We start from the raw sequence: 6,477 nt of genomic DNA, 5'->3' as shown, positions 1-6,477 counted from the left end.
AAATGGCGATCCAATTATTTTAATGCGCAATCTAAACCCTCCAAAACTTTGCAATGGAACCAGACTTTAGACCTTGAATAAACGTGTGATCGAAGCTACCATATGTTACTGGCGTCAACCAAGAGGAAACAGTCTTTATCCCTAGGATTTATTTGATACCATCAGGTTACCAATTTGAATTGAAACATCTGCAATTTCCGGTTAAACTGTGCTATATCGCGTAGCATAATAAAACACAGGGCTGAACTTTGAAACTAGCCGATATAGATCTCAGAAATGATTGTTTCTTGCATGGCCAGTTGTATGTGGCGTGCTCCAGAGTCAGTTCACCAGATTTTTCTTCAACCCGAAAAAAGAAGAACAAGAAGTGTTGTTTACAGGGAATTTTTAAAAAATAGGACTGTCAATTCAATGGATTACAATTGCAATTTAAACATAGCAACAATTTGTGGTTAAGAAATTATACTACTCGATAATCTTATTATGATAACAAAGCCAGAATCAAACTTTGAAAACAGCCGGTTGTTTCTTTCACGACCAGTTGTACCTACGTGGAGGCTTATGAAAATATATTAATTGAAATTTTGTTTACGGGGAAGTTTGGAAAAAATAGAACTGTCAGCTCTTTATTCAGAAAAAAAATTTTCATTGCGACCTCTTTATGTTTTTTTTTTATATGAGAGGGGGCAAACGGGTAAGAGGCTCACGGGATGGGGAGAGGTGAGGCAACCGCCCATGGACATCCGCAACATCAGGTGTGTCAAGAAATTCGTTGCCGGCCTTTAAGGTGGGAGTGTGCCTTTTTCTTGAAGGTCCCTAAGTCGTATCTGTTCGGGAAGACCGCTGCCGGTAGTTGATTCCACAAAGTGGCTATGCGAGGCAAGAAATTTAGAACAAAACGCGCGGTTGTGGAATGCCAGACGTCTACGTGATGCGGATGGTACTTTGCACATAATGTCCGATGGTGGAATTCCAGAGGTGAGAACAGTACTCCATGTGAGGCCGAATTTGCGCCTTATAAAGTTGCAGGCGGTGGCTTTTAGTGAAGTACTGTCTCGCCTTACTGAATACACCAAGCTTTTTAGAGGCCAGTTTGGCCTTCTCTTCCAAGTGACCAGGGAACTGAACGTCGCTCGATATATCGACGCCAAGTATGCCAATACAGTCTGTGGCAGTTAGAGGAGTGATCTCGAATCGAGGGGATACGACAAAGGGAGACTTTTTAGTGGTGAACGCACAAACTTGTGTCTTCTTGGGGTTGAATTGGACTAAATTATGTCGGCCCCATTCTGAGACTTTGCAAAGCATAGTCTCGATTTCAGACACAAGATTGTTCCGGTTCTCGTCGGTGCTATCCCGGGACATGTTGGCACGGCCGGTGTAGGAAGCATACCCTGTGCTGTCGTCCGCATAGCAATGAATATTGCTGATTTGCAGCATATCATTGATATGCAAAAGAAACAGCGTAGGGGATAGCCTTGCCTTTCGCTATAAGCGCTTTATGCCACACCCGATCGAAGGCCTTCGCTATGTCCAAACTCACCGCCAACGCCTCTCCCTTCGACTCAACCACTTGCGCCCATTTATGGGTGAGGTATGCAAGAAGATCACCAGCTGAGCGACCCTGACGGAAACCGTACTGGCAGTCGCTGATCAGCTGGTGCCCCTCTAGGTATCCCAACAGCTGGCGGTTGAAGATCGACTCCATTACTTTGGAGAAAATGGAGGTAATGGCAATGGGGCGGTAGTTGGACGGATCTGAGCGTACACCTTTCTTAGGGATCGGATGCACTAAAATCGCCTTCCATAATTTCGGGACTACGCCTGATGAGTAGGAGAGCCGGAAAAGACGGGTAAGGACCAGCGCCAGTTCCGGAGCCCATGTCCGCAGCACTATCGGGGGAACGCCATCGGGCCCGCTCGATTTTTACCTCCGGCATATATTAATAGCACGGCGGATATGCGGTGGTGGTGCACCTTGGTCATCCAGAGTCAAGTTGGACGCGAAGAGGGAGCCCAAGAGATAAGCTTTCTCTTTCGCGTCATGGGCTAGCGAGTCATCATCCCTGTGCAGTGGCGGAATGGCTGGCTGGCAGAAGTTTCCTTGGACAGCCTTGGCGAGCGACCAGAACGCACGAGTTCCCGAGGGAAGGCGTGCAAGTCTCTCGCCAATTCTGCCAATGTGCCCTTAGATACCACCGCATTGACCCAAGCCTGATAGCACTCCTGCTTTCAGCGAGAGGCCATTTTGCAGGGGCGGTCAAACCATGGTTGGGACCTGCCACCGATAGGCACAGAGGAGGATGGAATGAAGAGTTCCATCCATCATTCCTTCGTCAGCAGCGGCATCTGGATCTCCCAGCGAAAAACAGATCTGCCTCCACGGGTAGGATGCAAAAAAGCACCGCATCTCGTCCCACTCTGCTGACCTATAGTGCTACACGCGGCGACAGCCTAAGAAGCGGAGCCGTGTTAGGCACGTGATCGGCACGTTGCTCCGGATCAGGCAGTGGTCCGACGATCCCAGAGGAGGGTCATCGGAACCTAGGTAGCCGTCCGGATGTGAGGCCAACAGAAGGTCCAACAGTGAAGGTGAATGATCTTGCACATGTGGGATTCGCGTTGGCGCAATAACCAGTTGCGTCAGACCATATGCTAAGGCGAAGTCATGGACAGATCTCCCTGCATGATCGGTAGTACGTGAGCCTAGCCATTCGGCGTGGTGGGCGTTAAAATCGCCAAGAAACACGGTCTCTGCAGTGGGGATCTGCTCCAACACGGAATCTGTAGCCATTTGGATGTATTCGAGGAGCCGGTCAGTCTCTGCGTTACCGCTATGGGACCTATACAGGCTTGCGTAGATTCGCGGATGGTCATCGCAGTCTACACGCAGCCAGATGATGGACAGGTCCTGTCCTTCAAGAAAACTCAGGCGTCGAGAACAGACATCCTCCCTGACGTAAACGTACACGCCAGCCCCTGGTATAAAGGAGTGTTCCAAATTATACCCCGGGTAGGAAAGGTAAGATGAATCAGCCAGGGAGGATATCTGTGTCTCGGTTAAAAAGAGCAGGGCCGGCTTCGCCGTCTCCAGGTGAAAGTGGACGGCATTTAAATTTGATCGAAGCCCCCTGATGTTGCAAAAATTCACAGCGAGTGTGGAGGGTGGTTTGAGCCTCCTGCTCTGTTTGCCCGGAGTCAGTGCAGATTTGCCCCCTCCAGAATACGCGGGGCAGCCTGGGCAACCACTGTTAGGTACAGGCCCTAATTGTGGACGCCCAGGGACGGATTCTCCAGGGCTGCATAGCCTGGTACCGTCCTGGAATAGTCTCTTCTTAGTCTGTGCTGCCATTTGTATTTGGGAGGGGAGGTGAGGCCTCCAAATACCCCACTAATCGGACGAAACACAGCGGCATAGCCGCTATTTCACGCTGGTTTCGAGTGGGAGAGTGGTATTTCTCCGGGCTTGCCGGCCCAATTCGGTAGTGTCCGTGAGGACCCAACATGGCACTACCACTACTATGTGTGAACTATGAAGTGCGGTTTTTACTAGCGGTAGGACTTTTGTCGATAAGTTTGGTTTCCTTCCAGCAGGGAAATAATCTCATAGGAAATCAGAAAGCTATGCGCGGACGAATTCGCGGGCTGAAGAAACTGCTAGTATAATATAAGATACAAATAATAATAATTGTAAACTTAAAACTTTTTAGGATCCGTCGCGGTCGTTAGTAAAATTGTAAAAATGGGACCCCTTACTGTAAATACATTTCGGTTTTGTTTTGTTATGCCTATATGTTTTTTATTATTTTATGTACAAGTAATAGATATCATCAATGTAGTATATTATAATCAATATTAAATAATTTTTTTATAAAGTCAATGACGCTTTATTTACCTTATTTAAATGCAGTTTTACTACTTTATAACTTTTACTACATGAACTTATGAATGAATCGTATTTAAAGCATAAGTCACGGTGTACGGGCAAACCCCATATCTGATTAATTATTCTGTATTTTTTCTATTCAAATTACGAAGCAATTAGAAAGTTAGATTTATCTCTTTTTCGTTTGCGATAATTGCATTAAGGTACTATCCTTCTTTGACGTGTAATCGTAATTTATTGTGCTATTGCAATTTTAAATTATTCACGTGTGCGTTAGTGTATCATTTCGAAACACCGAATGTTGTCTTGGTAACCTATCTTTAAATATCTGGTCAGGACAATAATGTACTTTACATGTGTTGTTGTATGTTCAGCACACATTTACATGTCTAGTTTGCGTGTGAACATAAGGTGCTTCAGTGCCTCAATATATTATAATTAAGAAATACATATTTACTTGAAAAAAAATGGATTACTGTAAAGTCGATTTTCGGACGATAATTTTACGTGATAACCTGTTAAGAATACATCTTGTCTTATACGAGTCATATTAAATTTTGTCAAAATTGTAACATAACCTTTTATTACTGCACTCGCTGACCGATGCTACTAGATTTTTAATAATAAAAGAGAATGATGCTCCACAATCCAAATGCTTAGGTGATCGTGCCTCTCCATCACTTGTTTCTCGCTATTACATGCACGCTCAGCTTAGACGGAACGTGACACTTTTTTGCGTGCAGATGGCGTTCATCGATTTATAAGACGTTATCACGTTAAACGTGTGTGCTTTACGCACTAAAAAAGCTTTAGTGCGATTCATCAAATAGTTCATTTGCAATCATGTTGGCTACCCTGTCTGTCAACATCATCGACTTGCAAAGACGTACCTGCTGGTTCTCAATTCTCAATTTCCTGAGAAAGTCACGATGAAAACATTACAAGTTGTTAAAGACAGATATTTTTAAAAGTGATGGAGTTTTGTGACTAGTATTTTCTTTGATTAACGCGAGTGTTATACTCTTAAATAAAACACTTTATAAAGAATTAAAACGCGTATAATTGTAACTGTTTCTACATTATATATTTTCAGATATCGTTTTCAGGGTAACTACAGTCCCCGCAGTCTTATGTTAAATCAAGGCTACAATTATGACACGGGTTTCAAAACTTTAAAAAGTGTTTTATTTAGAGTTGTGGGACGTTAAAAACGTAACGAGGCCCCGCTTTTTCCATTGAGATATTATGTCACATGTTACAAACTCGGGTCTCAGCCATTACACCTTAGTCCAAAAGAGTTAGCAGCTTCATTTTCATAGGCCCTAGAATTGAGTGATACTAGCCAAAATGTAATACTACTACAAAAGACCAGGGAAAATACTGGAAATTATGATTCATCCAAGTCTAACGGAAGGCATAGTATAGTTAAATGCCGCTCAGTTTAGTTTCTGACTCGGTATCTCAACGGATTCAGAGATTTTCAGTCTTAAAGCAAATATTTACCATTACGTCGGCAGAGCTACAACTGTTTACGCATGCTCTCTCGATTTCAGTCGAGCGTGCCTCGAATATACCAACTAAAACGGTTAATCTGTTGAGATATTGGCACGGAAACTAAACAAACAGTGAAGAAACAGACGAGACCTCTAACGAATATAAGCTAGAATCGGCACCAGGGTTGGCTGTCGCATAGGCTATGTATGAATAACTTTAGCTACGCTGATGACATAGTGCATCTGATTTCGTGAATCAGAGTTCTCCGTAAACTGTAAGCGAACTGCGAGTGCTATGCCGCAGAACAGGTTCTAAGAAGACAGTGGTCATCGTGTTCTGTTCAGTACCGGAGTCGATTCCCGATGTTTTCCTGGACGGAGAGAAACTCAAAGGATTGAGCGGTCCTAATCTCTAATTTTTTTATTTAATTGTATTTTATTCACATAATATTATTGTAATTTTAACTGGTTGCATACCTTTTAATAAACATATTTTTATTATTAATATTAGAGTAGGCATCATGGTGACCGTTACAGTTACCGTTACAAACGTCAAGTTAGTTAACATAATTCTGATAATTTAATTTAGGGCATTTACCTGAAATATGAAACTCCAACCCTTATAAGTTTGGATATGCCGTTATTTGGACAGTTTTCTGAACGAAAACTCTGCCTAATAGACGCGTACGCAGAAATTATGTTTCAGACAGTTTTTGAGCATGAAAGTAAGTGTAGTTATTTATTGTACGACAGTGAGTATATGTATCAAATTTGTATTTAATATAATATAGTTTTAAATAAACATTGATATGGTTGCAGTATGGCCTCTCTCTATATAATTAAATACTCACATTTACTATGGTCCTACGTATTCTGTGTCTGATTCACAATTTGTCAAATTTCAAATATGAAACCTTTAGATTTAAGCGCTTATTACACTTAACTGAATTTAGTCATCTAAATTTAGTTGTTACTGAATTAAGGCAAATTTAATCACATTCCACAACCTTGCATCCTTAATTCAGAAGCAAGGATGGTTTCTGACTGACTGAATCATTTAGAAGCCTAGCTAGAAACGCATTTAGGAAAGTGTAATCG

Source organism: Leptidea sinapis, chromosome 2 (assembly GCF_905404315.1).
Source record: "Leptidea sinapis chromosome 2, ilLepSina1.1, whole genome shotgun sequence".
Lineage (NCBI taxonomy): Eukaryota > Metazoa > Arthropoda > Insecta > Lepidoptera > Pieridae > Leptidea > Leptidea sinapis.
The sequence above is the reverse complement of the archived record's forward strand: the minus strand, read 5'-3'. Positions refer to the sequence as shown.